Source organism: Budorcas taxicolor, chromosome 5, assembly GCF_023091745.1.
Source record: "Budorcas taxicolor isolate Tak-1 chromosome 5, Takin1.1, whole genome shotgun sequence".
Classification (NCBI taxonomy): domain Eukaryota; kingdom Metazoa; phylum Chordata; class Mammalia; order Artiodactyla; family Bovidae; genus Budorcas; species Budorcas taxicolor.
In genome coordinates, this window is record NC_068914.1 from 126,618,513 (window position 1) to 126,642,415 (window position 23,903).

At 41.1% G+C, this 23,903-nt stretch overlaps 1 pseudogene; it reads right to left on the bottom strand.

Moving 5' to 3' along the window:
* LOC128048215 (heterogeneous nuclear ribonucleoprotein A1-like) overlaps positions 1-23,155 on the bottom strand; it is a 34,089-nt pseudogene extending 10,934 nt beyond the window's left edge.
* Positions 23,156-23,903: the final 748 nt, after the last annotated feature.

The following is a 23,903-nucleotide window of genomic DNA, read 5'->3' on the forward strand; positions in this document are numbered from 1 at the left end:
TCCATTTCCTCACGAGCTGGGAGACAAGGCTACCATCAGGAAGACAGTCAGAGCTGGGGAGTAGCTGTGGCATTTGAGGAGGGATGAGAAGGTGTGAGCAGTCATACAGAGGAGTGGAAGAGGGATGGAATTAAGAAAATGTGTTCTGACGGCCTCACTCCCTGGAAGTCCAGTAGTTACGATTTTAACACCAAAAATATTTTGTATTTGGGGTATAGCCGACTAACAATGTTGTGATAGTTTCAGGTGAACAGTGAAGGGACTCAGCCATACATATCCAGTAGTTGTGATTCTAGAATGGGACTGGTCGGTGAGGGTTTGCATTTTTTCCTAGTGATAGTTAACAGTGCAGGTTGCAGCAAGCTGGGATATTGGATTTAGCCAGAGTCGCAGTTGTCTAGGTGAATAATACAGAGAGAGAAGACAAAGAAAATTGAAATAGTCATGTGTGATGATGACAATGGACCCTAAGCCAGCTGAATAATGAAGGAAAATAGGGCTTGTGAGAGGTGGGTTCCCATGTAAAAGTGATGGATCAGTGGGATCTTAGCAGGCTGAAAGATGGTGGAATTAGGGTCGTTACAAAAACAGGAAGCAGAAGGTAGTGAGAGTAGCTGCTTGAGATTAAAGTTTATGTTTGTAATTACTATTGGTAATGATAAGGATCCACAAAATGCTCACAGAGTGAGCAGATGAAGCAGAGAGGAAAAATTGGGGTTGATTAAGTTAGAGACCAGGATGTGAGAAAGATCTTTCATATAGATACTGAAAGTGTTATGAGTTATGCCTGAAGTGTTGGCAAGAGTAATAGTGAGCCAGAAGGTAAATCTGCAGAAAATTGAAAAGGATGACTCAGTAGTCTATAGATGACTGTGATAAAGATTCAGCTCAGTTCAGTTGCTCAGTCATGTCCGACTCTTTGCGATCCCATGGACTGCAGCATGCCAGGCCTCCCTGTCCATCATCAATTCTCAGAGTTTAGTCAAACTCATGCCCATTGAGTCCGTGATGCCATCTAACCATCCCATCCTCTGTCATCTCCTTCTCCCACCTTCACTTTTTCCCAGCATCAGAGTCTTTTCAAATGAGTCAGCTCTTCGCATCAGGTGGCCAAAGTATTGGAGTTTCAGCTTCAACATCAGTCCTTCCAATGGACACTCAGGACTGATCTCCTTTAGGATGGACTGGTTGGATCTCCTTGCAGTCCAAGGGACTCTCAAGGGTCTCCTCCAACACCACAGTTCAAAAGCATTAATTCTTCCGCACTCAGCTTTCTTTATAGTCCAACTCTCACATCCATACATACTACAGGAAAAACCATAGCCTTGACCTTTGTTGGCAAATAATGTCTCTGCTTTTTAATATGCTGTCTAGGTTGGTCATAACTCTCCTTCCAAGGAGTAAGCATCTTTTAATTTCATGACTGCGGTTACCATCTGTAGTGATTTTGGAGGCCAGAAAAATAAAGTCTGCCACATAGAATATTCAAACCTGAGTACCAAAGAACAGTAAAACCAAAACTATAATGCTGGAATGTAATAGAGCTCATAAAAGAAGCACAAAATGTTGTGACCACAGTTCTCATATTTTAGCAAGCATCAGAATACTTACATGATTTGTTAAAATACAGATTGCTGGGCCCCACCCCTCAGAATTTCTCATGTAGTAAGTCTGGGGGGTGGGGCGTCCAGTGATTTGCATTTCTAACAAGTTCCCAGCACATTTCAAAAATGAACTTGGTATGGAAATTTAGAATAAGGAGGGATTTCTTCCAGCTGGAAAGATCAAGGATGATTCGTGAAGAATATTCTGTATTTCTTTACATAATTTTGGAAACAACAGAGTTTGACATCATCAAATACCATATGTTTGGTATAAAGAAGAGAAGTCATAATTTTCAGTCACATATTTACCTGCTCTGCATGTCAGAGGAACTAGGAAACATGGTTCCTTCACTTGTGTACACTTTATCAACATTTTGCACACCACATGCTAAGTCTCTTCAGTTGTGTCTGACTCTTTGCCACCCTATAAGCTGTAGCTCACCAGGCTCCTCTGTCCAAGGGATTCTCCAGGCAAGAATACTGGAGTGGGTTGCTGTGCTCTCCTCCAGGGAATCTTTCCAATCCAGGGATCAAACCAGTGTCTCTTTATGTCTCTTATATTGGCAGGCAGGTTCTTTACCACTAGTGCCACTAGGGAAGCTTCCCAAATGTATGCAATGTTGTATGCCAATTATATCTCAGTAAACTAGAGAGAAAAATAAAACTGCATTGTCCACAGTGAATTTGATTCTCATCAAGACTCTATCTGATGGACAACCAGAAAAAAAACTGACTTCAATCCATTCTGTTTAAACTTTGATATGTTGTTGATTATTTGCTAAGTCGTGTCTGATTCTTTTGCGACCCCATGGACTGTAGCCCACCAGTCTCCTCTGTTCATGGGATTTCCCAGGTGAGAATACTGGAGTGGGTTGCTATTCCCTTCCCCAGGGAATCTTCCTGATCCATGTCTTCTGAATTGGCAGGCAGAGTCTTCTTTTTTTTTTGATTCATTTATTTATTTTAATTGGAGACTAATTACTTTACAATATTATGGTGGTTTTTACCATACAGCAACATGAATCAGCCATGGGTGTATGTGTGTCCCCCATCCTGAGCAACTCTCCCACCTCCCTCCCCTCCCATCCCTCTGGGTTGTGGCAGGCAGATTCTTTACCACTGAACCACCAGGGAAGCCCCAACTTTGATCTAGTTACATAAATTGAAGCAATCCCTTTAAGTCAGTATTTAATATCTTTGGGGTGAAATGTTTGGCCTTTCGGATTTCACCTGGTGGAATGTGGTTTTGTGACCTCGTGGCTGTGGGGGTATGGGGTCCCGCTCTGTGTTCTGGCAAGAGGTTCTGTGAAACCTCTTGTCTGCCGGGCTGCTGCTCGCTCTGCTGACATTCTTGGCTGAGGTCTGTGCTGGTGTAACCCATGGTCTGCTCACTGAGCTTGATCTGAGCCCAGGAATTCTCTTTCACCAAGTTGGCATTTGCTTGCTTGCCATGGTCCCCTCTGAGTTTCTGTCCTGTCTCCTATCTGGCCACTGGCCTGGTGGATTATGGATCATCTCACCCTTCACCAAAATGGGGTGGGATGTGTGACAGAGGCCCTGTGGCAACCTCACTGGGTCTCCGTTCATGTGACTTCACAGTCTAACCCTTGGGATCCTCACTTTGGGTCCCATCTCTACACTGGGCTTCCCTGGTGGCTCAGGAGGTAAAGAATCTGCCTGCAGTACAGGAGACCTGGGTTAGATCCCTGGGTCAGGAAGATCCACTAGAGAAGGGAATGGCAACTCACTCCAATATTCTTGCCTAGAGAATCCCATGGACAGAGGAGCCTGGTAGGCTACAGTCCATGGGGTCACAAAGAGTTGGACAGGACTGAGTGACTAACACTTTCACACTTTCTACCACATGGGAGTAAAAGCAGATTTGGGGGATCTGCTGTCTGTCTCCCCTCTCTGCCCAATGACACGGACTCACCACTTTTTCTCTAACATGGCACTCTGCCGCCCTCATTTGGCATGGGAATTGCCTGAGAGGCAGCCTCCTTCTGGAACTCTAACTGGAAGCAGAGCCTGACCCCGACTCTGCCCTCAGCATTGCCCTCGAACTAGCCTCCCTCCATCTTCCTGTCTCTAACGCCCCAGACTGAGGAGATCAGAGCATCTCACCCACCTCCCTCGCCCCCTTTCTTGTCTATTCCTTTGCTGTACTTGGGCATCAGAGAAGTGCTCTCCACCCCTCTTCGTATTTGAATATCCTTGAAATTGGGTCTTAGAATTCATATCATGTCCTTAGTTTAATTAGCAGAATTTTTTCTTTCTTGGTGGTGTAATGGTGCTCCTTACCATCAATGTTGTCTTAGATTCTAAAATACTGCATCTCTTTGCTTCTCCTGTGTCACATTCTCCTATTTCCACTTTATTGTCACAGCTGAGCACACTGGTGTCACTAAAGGTATCGTCCCTACTCTGTGGCAGGTATTATTTGTTGAAAGGGAAATAACGAATTTAATAAATTCCTTTTCCACCATTCTGGATTTTTACCTATTGTCTTGATCAAGAAACCCAAAAACATGCCCTTCTACCTCTGAAGTGAAGTGACGTGAAGTCGCTCAGTCGTGTCCGACTCTTTGTGACCCCGTGGACTGTAGCCTACCATGCTCCTCTGTCCATGGGATTTTCTAGGCAAGAGTACTGGAGTGGGTTGCCATTTCCTTCTCCAGAGGATCTTGCTGACCCAGGGATCGAACCCAGGTCTCCAGCATTGTAAGCAAGACACATTACCGTCTCAGCCACCAGGGAAGTACCTCTAGTATGATTAAAATCCAGGGCTTGGTCTCTGAGATGAAGACAGCATTGAAACCTGATTATGGAGTGGGGAATAAAATGTATCTGTTTAACAGTTGCAAAATAAATGTGATACCTGTTACACATTTGAATATCAGAGCAAAAGTTACTTTTATAAAGGTATTGTTGATAATGATGGTAACAATTTGATGCTTATAGTAGTTTTTTAATAGTTTAATTGCTAATAGTGAAGTCACTCCGTCGTGACCGACTTTTTGTGATCCCATGGACTGTAGTCTACCAGGCTCCTCTGTCCATGGGATTTTCCAGGCAATAGTCCTGGAGTGGATTGCCATTTCCTTCTCCAGGGAATTTTCCCAACCCAGGGCTCCAACCCGGGTCTCCCACATTGTAGACAGACACTTTACCGTCTGAGCCACCAGGGAAGCAACCTTAATTGCTAATAGTGATAACTAATTTTCTATTATTGGAAAGTATTTGTTTAGGTTGGGCCCTCTTTAAATTCAATTTTTTATTAGAGTATAATTGATTTAAAATATTGTGTTAGTTTCTGCTACATAGTAAAGTGATTTATATATATGTATAATCAAAAAGTTATACATATATATATTCTTTTAATTTCTTTATCATTATGGTTTATTACAGGATATTATGTAATAGCCCTGTGCTATACATAGGACCCTGTTGCTTATCTATTTTATACATAGTGGTTTGTATACGCTAATCCCAAACTCCTAATTTATCCCTCCCCCACCCCCTCTCCCTTTTGATAACCATAAGTTTGTTTTGTATGTCTGTTAGTCCTTCTGTTTTGTGGATAAGTTCATTTGTGTCATATTTTAGATTCCATGTGTAAGTGATAGCGTATGGTATTTGTGTTTCCATTTCTGACTTACTTTACTTCGTATGATAATCTCTAGATATAGCATTTGAGAAACAGGGCAAATAAAAATTTACTTATGATGTAAATATGATAATGATCTACTGTTTAATAAGAAAATGTAGTTTCCAAATGGTTTGACTAGCATGATCTTTTCTATTGTTAATCTTATTTTGTGTTTTATACTATAAGCATGATTTATTTGTATATTCTTCTAAAAATCAAGCATAGTTTCTGTTACTACAAAAAAAGATTCTAATATGATAATGAGATCAGAGTGAGAAGGTTATGATTTAATTCCTGATTTATGAACAAATCACCTGATATATCTGGTCCTTAGCTTTTGTCACTTGTAAAATGAGAAAAAGATGATATTCATCTAGGTGTGGAGGGCTATCAAGTCTGGGAGTGTTCTGTTTGCAAAATCAATAGGAAAACTGAGCTCAAAAGAGAAAGCGAAAACAGAAACCTAAGCTTAAACTCAAGTATTTGACTATTTCATTATACTGTGAATTATCCGGAGGATTGCATTAGTTCTCTGCCTCATTTTGCATTGTTAGTAAACATCATCAGAAACACCTACAAATGTTTTAACTTCTTCACCTATAAAAGCTTAAGAAATTAAAAAATATTAACTGAAAAATATACATATGTGAATAGTCACCTTCTGATTGTTATCTTAGGTTTATTAAGATTTATTAATACTGACGATTCAGTCATTTCTCATAATCAGATTGAATGATATAAAGTTTGCAGTCATGGATCATGGATTCTTTTCTCTCAGGCACACCTTCTGATTCTATGATACATTTTGGAGTATGAATTATGTTAAACAAACTGACAAATATGGAATTTTCTGTTCTTTGAAATATGCAAGTATTACAGCAAAATAAAATAATTTTCATTTTAAGGTTAGTGATGACATGTTACATATCTGCCGGGAATATAGATTTAATCCTTACACAGTTGTCACAAATTTATACAGCATTTTTCTTCAGATTATATAAAGTTTAATACTACAGTCTTGGGATTGTACTAAATTGAGAATAGATAGATTTTTTTTGCTTATAAATACAATTTGAGAATTTCTCTAACTCAGAATGAAGATGAAAAATCTAAAAGTGTGCTATTTGATAATTCTCATTACAAATTGAGGGACTGATAAAAAAATGAAAAAAATGCAACTTATTTTCCTGAAAATGTTACCAAAGAAACAAGTTCTTGTAGTCTATTAATATACACCACAGTTTTTTCACATTTACTAATACCCTCCCTATTTTCAGACATAATTTTTTACATTGTCTCCTTTTATTCACTGTATCTAGCTCAACTAGATAGAGAAATGATTTTGAAAATTGTAAAAAGTGTTAAAATACATGTTAAATGATAAAGTTGTTCTAAGCAGTCATTGTACAAGTGGTTAGGCCAAGAGAATTTCGTTATGAGAATTCATATTAAATATTAATGTTTAGATGGTTAAATCTCTATTTTATAAGCAGATCATGTTATGGAGGGGAGAAGTAAATGGCAACCCAGTCCCAGGAAAGTACTCTGTCCTGGGAAACCCCATGGGCAGAGGAACCTGGAGGGTTGTAGTCTCTGCGGCTGCAAGTGACTTGGTGACTAAAGCACCACCACCACGTTATCAAAGAGGAGCTGTGATAGGGAGTGTTTTCTTTCCTGGCCTTCAGAAAGGTGCTGGTCCTGATTCAATGAAAATTGCTAGTGAATAATGGGTAGCTTATGATGTGTAGTGTTTGTTGACTTGTAATTACAATTTACTGCTTTGTTTTGGCACTGCAAATGTCTTAATTATTCACATTAACACACATCAACTTAAAAAAAGCTTAAGAATAGTCAGCTATGTGCGTTCATCTATGTGACAACAATTTTTGTAAAATGAGATGAGTTCAGAATGTATTATAGATCAAAATTAATATGGAAGCTTTTATTTATTTTTTTTAAATTTTATTTTTACTTTATTTTACTTTAGAATGCTGTATTGGTTTTGCCATACATTGACATGAATCCACCACGGGTGTATACGAGCTCCCAATCCTGAATCCCCCTCCCACCTCCCACCCCATATTATCTGTCTGGATCATCCCCATGCACCAGCCCCAAGCATCCTGTATCCTGCATCGAACATAGACTGGCACTTCGTTTCTTACATGATAGTATACATGTTTCAATGCCATTCTCCCAAATCATCCCACCCTCTCCCTCTCCCTCAGAGTCCAAAAGTCCGTTCTATACATCTGTGTCTCTTTTGCTGTCTCGCATACAGGGTCATCATTACCATCTTTCTAAATTCCGTATATGTGTGTCAGTATACTGTATTGGTGTTTTTCTTTCTGGCTTACTTCACTCTGTATAATTGGCTCGAGTTTCATCCATCTCATTAGAACTGATTCAAATGTATTCTTTTTAATGGCTGAGTAATATTCCATTGTGTATATGTACCACAGCTTTCTTATCCATTCATCTGCTGATGGACATCTAGGTTGTTTCCATGTCCTGGCTATTATAAACAGTGCTGCAGTGAACACTGGGGTTCATGTGACTCTTTCAATTCTGGTTTCCTCAGTGTGTATGGCCAGCAGTGGGATTGCTGGGTCATAAGGCAGCTCTATTTGCAATTTTTTAAGGAATCTCCACACTGTTCTCCATAGTGGCTGTACTAGTTTGCATTCCCACCAACAGTGTGAGAGGGTTCCCTTTTCTTCGCATCTTCTCCAGCATTTATTGCTTTTAGACTTTTTGATCGCAGCCATTCTGACTGGTGTGAAATGGTATCTCATTGTGGTCTTAATTTGCATTTCTCTGATAATGAGTGATGTTGAGCATCTTTTCATGTGTTTGTTAGCCATCTGTATGTCTTCTTTGGAGAAATGCCTATTTAGTTCTTTGGCCCATTGTTTGATTGGGTCATTTATTTTTCTGGAATTGAGCTGCATAAGTTGCTTGTATACTTTTGAGCTTAGTTGTTTGTCAGTTGCTTCATTTGCTATTGTTTTCTCCCATTCAGAAGGCTGTCTTTTCACCTTACTTATAGTTTCCTTTGTTGTGCAGAAGCTTTTAATTTTAATTAGATCCCATTTGTTTATTTTTGCTTTTATTTCCAGAATTCTGGGAGGTGGATCATAGAGGATCCTGCTGTGATTTATGTCGGAGAGTGTTTTGCCTATGTTCTCCTCTAGGAGTTTTATAGTTTCTGGTCTTACGTTTAGATCTTTAACCCATTTATTTTTGTGTGTGGTGTTAGAAAGTGATCTAGTTTCATTCTTTTACAAGTGGTTGGAAGCTTTTAAAAATAAGTTATTTGGGAACAAGCTATATCCTGGAAGAAATATAAAGCTTGAGAGAGTAAAATCAGAAATTCTCTGGATAAGTAAGGGTTTAGCTATTTAATTATTACACATGGGAGGCAATTATTTTTAATCAAAATGTATCTTTTTATTCTTTGAGAACATTCATTCAAAGAAAGCATTTGTGGCACTGACATTCTAAAATCCAAACAAAGAATAAAGGTGTCCTAACAAGTAAGCTGACCCTAGAAAGGCTGGGTCTTGCTACCCCGGCCTGGCTACCTTGTTCTGCATCACATTGTGTGGGGGGTTGGGGGATAGTTTTATTTTTTCTTAATTTTAAAAATTTATTAAACTTTAAATAGAGAAATGATTTTGAAAATTGTAAAAAGTGATTTATTTCTTTTTGGCTATGCTGGGTCTTTGTTGCTGTACTTGGGCTTTCTTAGTTGCGGTGCACAAGCTTCTCATTGCAGTGGCTTCTCTTTTTGCAGACCACAGGCTCTAGGGTGGGTGAGTTTCAACAGCTGTAGTGCCTGGGGTTAGTTGCCCCATAGCAGGTGAAATCTTCCTGGACCAGGGATCGAACCTGTGTCCCCTGCATTGGCAGGTGGATTCTTTAGCACTGAGGCACCTGGGAATTCCAATAGTTCTCTTTATTGATCCTTACTTACCATCTGCCTCCTCTCCCATTCTACCCTCTCCATTCTTTTTGCTTTCCTTTCCTTTTTCTTTCTATATGTTTTTCATAACTTGAAAAAATTCCTATTTTTGTCTTCTTTCCAAATGATAAAACACATTTGTGTCATTATACTATTAAAGATACATTGCCAAAATACTATTTGATTATAGTAAATTCACACATACAGACAGACATTAAGAGTCTATTTCAATTCGGGATAAATTATGGAAACAAACAATAAAATGTGTTTGACTTATATAAGCTGAAAATGCTTTGCACACAGGTGCCAAAGTTTATTGATCAGCTATTACATTGAGCTAGTATTTTAATATATTTTGAATGTGAAAATATTTGACGTTCCTTATAATAGAAACCACTCAAGTCTGTTATTTTTTTTTACCCTTGAGAGTCTGTATATAATAACCATCTTATAAATAGAAATGTTTGGAATTCTTTTTGCATGTATGCTTTGAAAGACATGTGTCACTGGACTTACTACTGTTCATGGGTGACAGTGTATGGTTTTATTTCTTTTTCTTCAGAGCATCAGTTTTCTAAATTCTCTTCCCTCACCAAACTCTTTCTTAGTAATATACACAAAAAGACTTTCTTGGTGATCCAATGGTTAAGAATCTGCTTGTCAATGCAGGGGACACAGGTTTGATCACTGTTGGGAAGATTCCACGCGCCTCAGGGCAACTAAACCTGTGCACCACAATTACTGAAGATGACACACCGTAGAGCCTGCGCTCTGCAACAAGAGAAGCCACCACCACAAGTCCCCACACCGCAACCAGAGAGTAGTCTCCACTGGCCACACTAGAGAAAGCCCGCTCATAGCAACGAAGACCCAGCATAGTCACAAAAAAGGCTGTAGAAAATAATATACACAATAATACATCCCTATAGGAGGAAAGTGTCAGTCCAAAAATATAAGGAGCTTAATCTTTTTTCTTCCCTTTTATTGAGATATAATTGACATGCAGCACTGTACGCATTTCAGATGTATAGCATAATGATTTGATTTACCTTCATCATGAAGTGATTATCACAGTAAGTTTAGTGAACATCTATCATCTCATATAAGTACAAAATTGAAGAACTAGAAAAAGATTGGTGTTTGTTGTATTGTGAACTCAGAATTTACTCTTAACAACTTTTATATATAGCATTCAGTTCAGTTCAGTTCAGTCGCTCAGTCGTGTCCGACTCTTTGCGACCCCATGAATCGCAGCACGCCATTCCTCCCTGTCCATCACCAGCTCCCGGAGTCCACTCAGACTCACGTCCATTGAGTCCGTCATGCCATCCAGCCATCTCATCCTCGGTCATCCCCTTCTCCTCCTGCTCCCAATCCCTCCCAGCATCAGAGTCTTTTCCAATGAGTCAGGTCTTCGCATGAGGCGGCCAAAGTACAGGAGTTTCAGCTTTAGCATCATTCCTTCCAAAGAAATCCCAGGGCTGATCTCCTTCAGAATGGACTGGTTGGATCTCCTTGCAGTCCAAGGGACTCTCAAGAGTCTTCTCCAACACCACAGTTCAAACGCATCAATTCTTTGGCGCTCAGCCTTCTTCACAGTCCAACTCTCACATCCATACATGACCACAGGAAAAACCATAGCCTTGACTAGATGGGCCTTAGTCGGCAAAGCAATGTCTCTGCTTTTGAATATGCTCTCTAGGTTGGTCATAACTTTCCTTCCAAGGAGTAAGTGTCTTTTAATTTCATGGCTGCAATCACCATCTTCAGTGATTTTGGAACCCCCCAAAATAAAGTCTGATACTGTTTCCACTGTTTCCCCATTTATTTCCCATGAAGTGACAGGACCAGATGATATTTTTTAAAATTTATTAGAGTATAGCTGATTTACAAAGTTGTGTTAATTTCTGCTGTATAGCAAAATGATTCAGTTATGCATACATCCACTCTTTTTTAGATTCTTTTCCCATATAGGTCATTGCAGAGTATTGAATAGTTTCCTGTGCTATACAGTAAGTCCTTATTATTTATTTTTTCTATAATAGTGTGTATACATCAATTCCAATCTCCCAGTTTATCCCTCCCTACCCCTTCCCCCACCCTGTAACAATAAGTTTGTTTTATACATATGTGAATCTATTTCTGTTTTAAAGACAAATGATTTTTAAACTCTAAGAATACAAAGTATAGTTAATGTAGACTTGTAACATAGCTGCTAAGAAAACCAGTATGGTACAACTTTATATGGCATTGTGTATGGCTGCGTTGGGGGAGATGGCATACATAGAGACATATTATCATTAGAGACATGAACCATTATGCAATGACTCTAGGGGAGAGTATTTCAAATGCTGTGAGAATGAAGGAATTGCATGTCCATTAGAAGCAAACAGAACAGATGTTGCTGACAAGTTGTCTTAAGAGTTCTAGCATGTTCCCTTCTCATCCTCTGGTTCTACCCACTGCTGCTTACACCTTCTCTCAGAAATTGACTGACTAGAAGGAAGTGAGCATGTATTCAAAACCTGGTGTTATGTTATCTTCATCCACACACAAACATGGACAGGAAATGACATTTGAGCCAGGTGTTCACCTCTTCAGGGAAATGAAAGTGTGTGTGAAGTGGCCGTGATGGTCGCAATATTTGAAGGAATGTTTTTGTCTAGTGTAAACCTACTTCCACATGAAAAATACTAGATTCGCTTTATACAATAGCCCTCAGGCATTCTTAAGAGAAGATGCAATATAATTTGGGAGAGTTTGGGGAAGCTGAGTTTAGGCCTGTTTATTTGAGTATCTCTTAAAATCTCTTATTCAGTTTAGAGTTTTATATAATTACAAAAAAATGAATATTTTTATGTCATTTATGGCAAGTTTTATTCAATATCAAGCCTGCTCCGGTTTGATAAGCAGAGATTGATTGTAAGGGTGAGCCTAGCCAAATCCTGACTTAGCCAAAGGCCCAGAACTAAGGCAAAAATGGTAACAGGTTTAGTTGCAACACTTTCCTGTTACCTGGTACCCAGAAATAACCAGACTCCAAACATTGATAAGTTGTCATGGAGAACTACATTCCGATCTTAAATGTTTTTGCCAAGAAGGGTGGATTTGAATTCTACAGGCTTCTTGAATTTCCACTTGGCATTTTGTCTACTGAGATGTTCTGAAAGATGCCACGAGACACGTGTGTGTGTGCCTAGTCACTCAGTCGTGTCCAACTCTTTGTGATCCCATAAACTGTAGCCCACCAGGCTCCTCTGTCCATGGGATTCTCTAGGCAAGAATACTGGAGTGGGTTGCCATGCCCTCCTCCAGGGGATCGTCCTGACCCAGGGACTGAACCCACGTCTCTCTTCTTTCCTGCATTGGCAGGCAGGTTCTTTACCACTCGTGCCCCACCTAGGAGGCCCTCTAGGAGACACTGGGCCAGCCCAAACTGAATTACTGAATTGCCATGCAGCTATATATCCTCTGCTTGTAATTCCACTACAAAGACTCTGATAAACACTTCCTTAAAAGTATGCCTTAACAAGAAAAGGTTAAGTAAAAAACCAAAATCAAAAGCTGACGTCCTAGGCATGTCTTCTGCATGACTGAATCTGGTATTTCCATTTTCTCCTGTTCTGCCTTCACTCTACTGTGTCAACTGAAACTTCGAAAAAATCTTTCTCAGAGTTTCTTTAGAAATTTTTCCATTTAAAAAGAAGTGTCATTTATTGCTGTGATTTTTATTTTTCATTTTTAAAAATACAAACTTTCTAAAACATTAAGAAAGTAGAGAAAATTAGTCCTAGTTTTACCATACAAGTCTTGTGTTCTTAGCATGTTGTTTTCCCCTGACATTTTAGTGAGCAAACTCAATATAGAACTTTGAGCCTACTTGTAAATCTTGACATAAATCTTTTCATATATTTTACATATTCTTAATAAGAATCATTGGCATATATCATGTTAGCTACTACTTCTACATCATTGATTTGCTATTGTTCAATATTTGCTTTGCTTCCAATATTTATTATTATTAATACTATGACAAAAATTGTGAGTAAAGTATTTTTCATATATAGAATTATTTCCTCAGGATATACTCCTTGGATCTATATTGTCATTGAAAAAGGCTGTAAAGATATGAGATTGGCTCTTTCACCATCAGCATTGGTTATTATAAGTAAAAAATATTTTTTGCTATTATGAGAAATTACATCTTACTATTGTATTACTTTCATTTCTTGCCTACATCCAACATTTTGCCTATAACATTTGTTGCATATAGTTTGCCCATCTTGTTTTCTTTTAAATTTTATTAGAATTTTGACATAATATTTTACAGTTGTATGAATTAAATCTACTTGACATTTTACTTTATGTTTTATATCAATGCATATGTATTTTAAATTCAGAAATCCCTTATACATACTTATAAATATTAAATTTCATTTTTCAGTTTTTTATTGAATAACTACATTCTCCTGAATTTATCTTAAGATGTCATGTGATGTTCTAAAAGCATTAAACTAGAATTTTCAGCCAACCACGATTTGCGAATATGGTACAACTCTACACGGGTGTGTGTATATGCCTGGATGTTGGTTAAGACTGCAGATGCAAAACCCACTAATAGGGAGGACCAGCTGGACCAACCCTCTCATGGGAACTTGAGCATCTGGGGATTTTGGTATCCGTGGGCCCTCTTGGAACGAATCCCCCACAGATAACGAGAAATGACGATATGACATTTTATAGTACGTACACAAATGAGAGGAAACCAAGGCAAATTTGGGAAAGGTCAGGTCAAAAAAAAGACTTCAGGAAGTTCTCCTTGAGTTTAGTCTCCCTGTTTTTGCCCTTTTCTAAGTTATGGTGCTGTTTTTTCTCCCACTAGTTGGGTGCCCTTGGGTTGGTTCTTTAACTTCTCTTAGACTCAGTTTCTTCAGCTGTAAAATAGGGCTGATAGTAACTAGTATTTATCTCCTGGAAGTTCTTAGATAATATACGAGAAGTGCTCTGTTCAGAGACTCAAATATAGAAGTCATTAATATAATTACTTTTCCCCATCTCTTTCCTTTCTACTCACATTTGCTCTTACGTCTTTCATTCTCATTGACAGTTACCAGTTTGACGGGTTTGGCCTTAGTAGTCTGTTTCCACTCATTAAGACAAGGTTAAAGTTCCTGAAGTAAACCTTTAAGAGCAAGTCAGAAATCCTGAGGGATCTGGGAAATGGGATTACACGTTGAGAAATTGCTCCTAGTTTGCATTTTAGGACCTTAATTGCCCCAACTGCACTTCTTATAGTACGGGAAGTCTGTAAGAGGTGAGGGATAGTCAGAGGTCTGCTTTATGTCTTCCAGTTATCAGGCTGGGGACCATAAGCACAATAGCTTTTTCTTGTGTTACATGGCAGTTTTCTTTCAGGGTTTTATCTGCCCCCCTTCTGTGAAGAGATAAAAACTTGCGGAAGGCAGAGTTCCCACGGGACATTGTGGGGTGGTTGTGCAGCACCAGGGTGGGAATTTAGCCACTTTGGTTTCAAAATTTGTTTTCTCTAGTATGTTTGAAATTTTCTCATTAAAAATCAGATTTCTTTCTTTTAAAGAAATTTTAAGGAATCAAATATCCCTGAGAGAGATTATCAGGCATTCACTACTGTTTACTGAAGGGGCTGATGTGTAAATAAAGCAGCTATTGACTCAGACTCTCTGGAGACAGGTCTGGTGTTGACTTTGTCATTGATCTGTCTTCTTGCACAGGTCACAGTATCTCTGATGCTTGATTTTCTTATGACTTTTACTATTGCTTTTCTCTCAGACAATGGTAATGACAAAAATAACTAACACCATGTCAAACTTGTTTAGTGTATTTTCTAATGTAAATCTCACAAGGACTTTAGGAGGCAGGTACTATTGTTCTCATTTTACAGATAAAGAAAATTAGGCATCAGAGGCTGAATATTTGCATAAAGTCAGCAGAGAGTCAATTAGTGACTTAAACCAGGTTTCCCTGGTGGCTCAGACCATAAAGAATCCACCTGTAATGCAAGAGACCTAGGTTGGATCACTGGGTTGGGATGATACCCTGGAGAAGGAAATGGCAACCCAATCCAGTATTCTTGCCTGGAGAAGTCCATGGACAGAGGAGCCTGATGGCTACAGTCCATGGGCTTGCAAAGAGTAGGACACGACTGAGAGGCTAACACACACACAAACCAGGTCTATGTGATGCTTTATTTTTAATTATTCTGGTATACAGTTATGATTGATGACTGTTGTCCTGATATCTAGCTGAGAACATGAAATTATATTAGAGGAAGAATAGTTGCAAAGTAAGCAAGAATTGAAATATTTGAGCAGTTTAACAGCTGGTAGTGTAAATATCTCTAAGAGGTTGGAAGAATATTTTAATAGGATGTTAAACAGAACTTTCAGTGGAGACATCGAAATACAATAATTAAGACCAAGATGCAAACTGTGAAGGGAAACATGAGCTAGGCTGTTGGAGATGATAAATGATTTTGAAGTGCTTTGGTGTGCACTGCTGCTGTGTTATGAGTCCTGCCCCACCCTCAGTGCATGGGCAAGATCCAAGCGTGCATGTGTGTGTGTGTGTGTGTGTGTGTGTGTGTGTGTGTGTGTGTGTTGGGAGGAGGGTGTGGAAGAGATAACTGGCTCTCACATCTGGGAAGCACTTCAAAGGCACCACTGGGGGAGACTGGAATTTGTCCCCTGCAGGTAGGGAAACAGATAGATGTCAAAACCCTAGCTTTGGAAATAGGTTAAAGGTCAGGAGATGGGTTGGACACCATTCTTGGCAGGAAAATCAAACTTGCTGCTGCTTTGGGATTGGCCTACATTTGTGGAATTTTCCCAAGCTAAAAGGGTGTTTCTTGTGGATCAATCTTTAATATGAGACCTGGTTTGGGATTATTGCTAAACTCTTCTCCACTAGACAACACTTTGACAGTGATCAAAACTAAAGTCATAAACAAGGGGACAGATGGACACCACTTTCCTGAGGTCAAGTCGCCTGAGGAAGTACACGTTGTCACTTAACATATTAATACTATTCTAGCTGGAAACGCTTAACCTAATCTAGTTAGGAAGAAAGGCAAGACAAAACCAAACAGAGGACTATCCTATAAATAAATGGCCTGATTCTTCAAAACTGTCAATGTTATTAAAGACAAAGGATGTCTGAAGAATTGGTACAGATCAAAAGACACTGAAGAGATATGACAGCTAAATGCTGTATGTGATCCTGCATGGGATTCCATCCTGGAGGAAAACCAATGCCATCAAGCAGTGGTCCTCAACCTTTCTGGCATCAGGGACTGGTTCTGTGGAAGACAATTTTTCCACGGACTGGGGGTGGTAGGGATGGTTTTGAGATGATTCAAGCACATTACATTTACTGTGCACTTTATTTCTATTATTTTTATATCAGCTCCTCCTCAGATGATCAGGCATTAGATCCTGAAGGCTGGGGATCCCCTGCTATGAAGGACAGTTGACCACACTGGATTATCGACAGTAGATTAAAGTTTTAGATCAATGTTAACTTTTCTGAGCTGGATAGCTGTATTATGGATACAGAAGAGAATATCTTTGCTCTTAGGAACACATGAAGTCCTAGGTAAAGGGGCATGATATATGCAAGCTGTAGACGGATGGTTCTTAAAATAAATTGTATGTGTGTATGTGTGTGTTTGTAGAGAAAGACAATGATGAAACAAAGGTGGCAAATTATAAAAATCGGTGAATTTGGGTCAAAGTGATGTGCTCTTCATAAAAAGTTACTCTTCTATAACTTTTCTGTAACTTTGAGATTATTTCAGGATAAAAAGGAAAAACATTATTTTTTCAGCAATGCCTTCCCACTCACCAAAGTCTGTTTCACCCGACCTCTCTCCACCCCTTCCACACATGACCACCTCCTCCAGAAATGCTAGTAAACCCCACTCTAGACCTGGTAAGTCAAAAATTTCATGGGATGGGACCTAGGGAGCTGTGTTTTAAAATGGTTCTTACACTAAAGTTTGAGAAGCACTGGTTTAGACTAGTCAGAACCCATGCTTGGAGTTGGAGGAGGGGGGTGGTGTTGACCCCACTCAGGCTGGTAGACATGAAGGAAAAGTGGACAGTTCTCTGGGATCTATGACAAACCCTATGAGAATCTTATCAACTTCTCACAGCATTTTTTTTAGTACAAAATTTCACAGCAGGCTGTATACATAAGGCATATTTGTTAGAGGACAAATCCACAGAACTCTCCCTAGTGAATACAGAGATGGGATTCAGGAGGAAGGGGCACTTTGCCCTGGCTGTACCTGGGACACTTCCCTGGGGAAATGGAGCTTTAGGGTGTAGAGGTGGGAGGAGGGAAGGAGGAAGGGGATTTTCTGGCAGAGGGACCATTGCATTCAAAAGCATGAAGACTGGGACTTCCCTGTGGCCCAGTGCCTAAGACCCTGAGCTCCCAATGCAAGGGGCTTGTGTTTGATCCTTGGTGAGGGAACTAGATTCTACATGCTGCAACTAAGAATTTGCATGCAACAACTAAAAGGTCCCACATGGCACAATGAAGATTGAAGATTTCGCACGACACAACTAAGACCCGGTGCAGTCAATAAAAAGAAAAATCATGAGACTAAAAGTACTAGATTATATGTGGGAAGTCTGGCTTCCCACAAGGCTATCAGGAGTGGAAGAGTAGAAACTAAAGTTATCAAAGGAGGAGACCAGATAATGACCACTGTGGAATGTTATGACATGGTGGTGTCACATTCTCAGTAGAGGAAATCCGTTTAGATGGACTGATGCCCACAGTATCTAATATTCATACCAGCAGTTAAAGACTTTAAACTTTCTTCTGTAGACAAGGGGGTGTCACTGTAAGTTTGAGCAGTTTTGATCAGATCAGCCTTATAAGGAGAGTGCTTTGGCTTGCTGTGAGGACTGTGAGTGGGGGAGACTGGAAGAGTAGAGACTTGGGAGCAGGCAACAGGTACAGGATGGAGCAAGCAGGGAAGGTAAAGAGGAGACATTTTTTTGAGATAAAGGAAAGAAAGTAGGTAGAGAAAAGAAAAAAGAGTGACTCCAAGACTTTGCGTCTGACTACTTAAGAGGTTGCTGATGTCATTGATGACAAAAGTGATTTGATTGGAAGATGGAACATTTTGAGTTTGTGCATTCAGACCAATTAATGAGGAATTAAGTAATGTGTTTTACCCCACCTATAGCTTCATTGAATTCTTTTTAGTTATAACCTACCACCTTTTCCCCAGTCTTGGCAGCTGAGTATGAGGCTACTGTTGCTCAAAGTAGGTGTCAGGTGAAACCAAGAACACAGAGGTCAAGGGAAAAATAGAGTGAGCAAAAGTGTACGTTTGAAGAAAACTTTCTCATCACTCCCAAAAGGAACCGGGTGTCCTTTCCTATCCACTCCAGGCCATAAGTAACCACAATTGGCTTAAAAAATATTTATTAATTATTTGCCTGCACTGGGTCTTTGTTGCTGCATGTGGGTCTTTAGTTGCAGTATGTGGGATCTAGTTCCCTGACCAGGAATTGAACCCAGGGCCCCTGCATTGGGAGTGCAGTCTTAGCTACTGAATCACCAGGGACGTCCCCATGAATTGACTTTCATCTACATGAATTTGCCTATTTTGCACATTTCATCTAATTAGACTCACATAACATGTGATCTTTTGTGCCTGGTTTCTTTCACTCAGCATAATGTTTTCAAGGTTCATCTGTGTTGTAATATGAACCAGTAGTTTTTATGGCCACGTACCATTCCACTGTGTATTTATCCATTCATCATGGATGATGGACATTGGCTATTATGAATAAAGCTACTATGAATATTTTTGTACAAATTTTTTTGTGCACATATATGCTTTCATTTCTCTTGAATACATTTGTAGAGATGGAATTGCTGAAAGTGAAAGTGACGTCTCTCAGTCGTGCCCAACTCTTTGCGACCCTACAGACTGTAGCCCACCAGGCTCCTCTGTCCATGGGGATTCTTCAGGCAAGAATACTGGAGTGGGTTGCCATTTCCTTCTCCAGGGGATCTTCCTGACTCAGGGATCAAACCTGGGTCTCCCACATTGCAGGCAGACTCTACCCTCTGAGCCACCAGGGAATTGCTGGGTCAAATGTTAAGTCTGTTTAACTTTTTTAAAGGACTATCAAACTCTTTTTCCAAAATTTCTAATAGCAACAGACCATTCCAATTTTTCCATATCTTTGTCAACACTCGTTATTATCTTATCAGCCCCTTATCAGATATACAATTTGCAAATACTTTCTCCCATATGATTATTTTAACTCTCTTGATAATATCCTTTGAGATACAAAATTTTTAACTTTGGTGAAGTCAAATTTATCTATCTTTTCTTTTGTTGCTTATGGCTTTGGTGCCATATTTACAAGACCATTGATAAATTCAATATTATGAACATTTACCCCTATATTTTTTCTTATTTAATTGAAGGATAATTACAATATTGTATTGGTTTCTGAATACATCAACGCCTCTATGTTTTCTTATAGGAGTTTTATAGTATTAGCTCATATATTTAGGTCTGTTTTGAGTTAATTTTTGTGTATGATGTGAGGCCAACCTGGTCTTTAATAATTTAATCGGTTTCAATTGCCCATCTCTACTAGGGCTTCCCTGGTGGCTCAGAGGTTAAAGCGTCTGCCTCCAATGCAGGGAAACCTGGGTTCGATCCCTGGGTCGGGAAGATCCTGTGGAGAAGGAAATGGCAATCCACTCCAGTATTCTTGCCTGGAGAATCCCATGGACAGAGGAGCTTGGTAGGCTACAGTCCATGAGGTGGCAAAGAGTCGGACACGACTGAGTGACTTCACTTTCACTTCACTGGTGGTAAAAATCTAGTCAACTCTGGATACATTAAGTTTAGGTTTTCTCAATCACCACAGTTTTAGTCTCAGTAAATCTAGGACTCAGCGTTTTCCTTCATCCTCTTCTTATGTAGGATTTAGTCAAGTCATTAATGGTTAATGGTACCTGTTGACAAGTAGTACGTATAGAGTGGGTTAGAATTAGGATTGGGTTCAAATGTGGTTCTCTATCCTAGGGTTAGCTTCAAAGAGAAGACAATGATAGATCCTGAAGAAAGTTTGGGAATCTGGGATTAGGGTGAACATGCATCCCAACTGAAGTACGGTTACTCTTGGAGATAGCAAGTTTTACAGAGGTCCCTGAGATTCTATAACAATAGCTGTACTAGGGGATTTTTCTCCCACACATTCAGCATATATTTATTAACTGCCTATCATGTGCCAAGAACTCTTATAATAGTGGAATAAAGCAGGAATGAAAATGGACAAATTCTCTGCCATCCTGGAACTCATATTCTAGTGGGAGGAGACAGGACAATAAATAAGCAAATAACATGTTGTGCTAAAAAAAAAAAAATCTAAGAAAAATAGAATTGGGGAGACAGAACAAATGAAGCTGAGGACAGTATTTTTTACAGGGTGGTCAGGGAAAGTCTCCTGTGATATGGGGACATCAGAGCAGAGTCCTGAAGCAGGAGAAGGACCGAACCCTGCAGATACACATGGGGAAACACACAAGGTGGAGGGGACAGCAAGTGCAGTGCCCTCCTATGGCATATGTGAAGGTGAGCGAGGAGGCCAAGACGGCTGGAGCGGAAGGCTTCAAGTCAGTGGTGGGAGATGAAGTCAGAGATGTGGTGGCGGGCTCTCAGAATGGCTGTGCAGGTGTGGACTGCTCGCCACTCACTCATACGTAAGGTGCTGCTCACATATGTGTACCTGCACAGCTGCACCACATCAGCCCAGGGGGAAGATCAATATAGGGCCTTAAAGGCCATGGAAGTGACTTGAGAATTCACTCTGAGGTGGGAAGCCATTGCAATGTTTTAAGCAGAGGCTTGACCTAATTTCTATTTTAACAGCAAATGTCTGGCTTCTTGGCAGAGAACAGATCATAAAGGTGCAATGGTGGAAGAGGGGAAATCAGTGAGTAGTCTGCTGTGATCCAGGAGAGAGATGATGGAGGCATGGACCAATGCTGTAGGATTTTGTTTATAGTTTGAAAGCTGAGTTGACAGGATTTGCTGGTAAACTGAATGTGGGACATGAGAGAGAGGAGTCAAAAATGATTCTAAGATTTCCAAGCTGAGCAGACGAAGGAAAGAATTGCCAGAATAGCTAAGGCACAGAAGACCCTTTGGAGGTTGACTGACCATCTATTTCATGCTAATGCACAAGTGTGACTGGATTCAGGTCTCAAACTATACAGGACACATCAGTGGATGGTGGTGGTGGGGATGGGGTGAGAAGGAAAAAAGACATTGATCTTGGTTATATGACTTGAAGTTTGTACCTGTTCATTAGTATGATGCACGTGTTTATAATGTCTTGTTCACTGATAAGTTTGTACCTAGGGGAAACAAAGAAAAACATTCATGACTTAGGCCAATAATAGTGGAGCATCCATTTGGATATTTGGCACAGGATTGTGCAACATGAGAAACCATAGAATGTAATCCATGGGCTTCTTGAATAAATAGAAACCACCATTTTCAGGGTCTTCATCAAGTTCCATTGCAAGCTTTTAAATAGTTCAATGCCTGGGAGGCTCCCAACATTAATAGAGTGTATCATGTAGACAGAAGAGAGCTTCTGTCACATAACAGGCATTTCTAAGTTGCTAAGTAACGATTTCCAAAGGAGAACACTGAAGTAAAGGGAGATCTGTCAGTTACATGGTAGGACAATGACTGGGTCCAGTTTATCTCAACACATACAGGCTTTGCGCTGACATTTCCTGGATTCTGTGAACATTTTATTCTCCTCTATCTTGTATGCTTTCTAAACGTCTGAATATTAAGCTTATTCCTTCAGTATAGAACTCACCTGCCAATGCAGGAGACATAAAAGAGACACAGGTTCCATTCCTGGGTTGGGAAGATCCCCTGGAGAAGGAAATGGCAGCCCACTCTAGCATTCTTGCCTGTAGAATCCCATGGACACAGGAACCTGGTGGGCTAGAGCCTATGGGGTCCTAAAGAATCCGACACGACTAAAGCAACTTTGCAGAACTAGCTTTACATTCCATTATGTAAGTGTCAACCATCTTCAAAATGTAAGACAGCCTTGAACTGTAAATTTAAATTTCCATCAGTTGCACAGTTTGGCACACACCTCTTTGTCCGCCCCGAGTCCCTTCACCTTTCAGCAAACCTTGCTCTGGGGGGATTACTTAGGTCGAAATTCTTTGGGTGTCTAGAGTCCTAACTGCTACCCAAGTTTGCCTTTTCCAGGTCTTCCGGAAGGATAGGACCAAAGTCTTTTAAAATGGTAAGACGAGAGTTACAAAAACAACAAAGAAGGTGTGGAAACGTGTCCCGCTGCCAGTTTCATTCATGAGAGTCAGAAGCTTTAAAAAGGAAACAAACCGAGGCTGTCGGTGAGAGGGTGACAGCAGGCTCCGGAGGTGGAAGATTAAACCTGGGTTTGGGATTAAGAGCAGGAGGCGCGGCCTCCGAGGTTTAAGAGAAGGTTCGCTGCCTACGGTTGGCTAAAAAATTGCTGGCTCGGCCAAGTGACTTTTCCCTCGCGTCTACCTGGACATCTGCTGACGGGTCAAGTTTCACTAACGCCTTACATTAATACTAGAGACAAAAACCTAAACTACTAACTCCACATGGAGACAAACCCTTCCCTCTCCCTCCCCACTGTCTCCCTCCTTTTCCCTCGTATTTTCTTTCCTTATTGTGTATTTTGAAAAAGTTCTATTTTTTCCTTTACTTCAACACACCTTTCTCTCCCTCAGTCAGCATATAACCCATTCCACGCACCCAGCCCACCCTGACTCCTCCTTTTCATCTGCAGGCGTGAGGCTGGCTCCCTCTGCTCCGGTCGAGCGCGTCCGCCTCATCGCCAATTCTCATGCTCTCCGCCCCCTTTAAGACCCGGGAACCGGTCTGGCCCCGCTGCCCTTCGCCTTCCCAGGCGGGAACTGTCGCATCCCAAGTCTAGCCACTCCAGGGCGGCTCTCGGGCGACAGCTTCCCGGCTCGGGGGCCCCGCTGTCGCCCCTCCAGCGCCTCCCCGTGTTCGGTGCGCGCGCGCCGCGGCTTCCCGGGTGGCCGGGTCCCCCGCCCCCTAAAGTCGTCCCTCCCTGGCCGGGCTCCGCCCCCTGCCGCCGCTGCCTGATTGGCCTCCGCCTCCTTGTCCCCACGCTCCTCGGCTCCCCTTCGCCCAATGGGCACCACCACCTGGTCCAAAAATTTCCCCGAGGGGACCCAAAGGCTCTGCAAGCAGCAGATCCGGCCAGGCGGCTGGGACCGCCGCGGAGGCGCGCGGAGCGCGGAGGGTTCGCGGAGGCGGGAGCGGAGGAGCAAGGAGGAGGAGCAAAGGTGTCGGAGAGAAAAGTTCTGAAAGGAACAGGAAACCTGCCGGGAGGCGGCGGCTGCAGCTCTCCCGGCGTCCGGGCGGCGCGCGTCGCGGGGTCTCCGGAGCTGCGGCTCCGGTCCTGGCAGCTCTCCCGGCGCAGGTCTATCCCTCTGGTCGTGCCTGCCGCCGCCGCCGCCGCTGTTCTGGGCTGCAGGCGGGCGCTCCGTTCCGCCTCTGCCGCTGCGGCTCCCCGGAGAGGGCGGCGCGGGTGCTGAGAAGAGAAGGGGACGT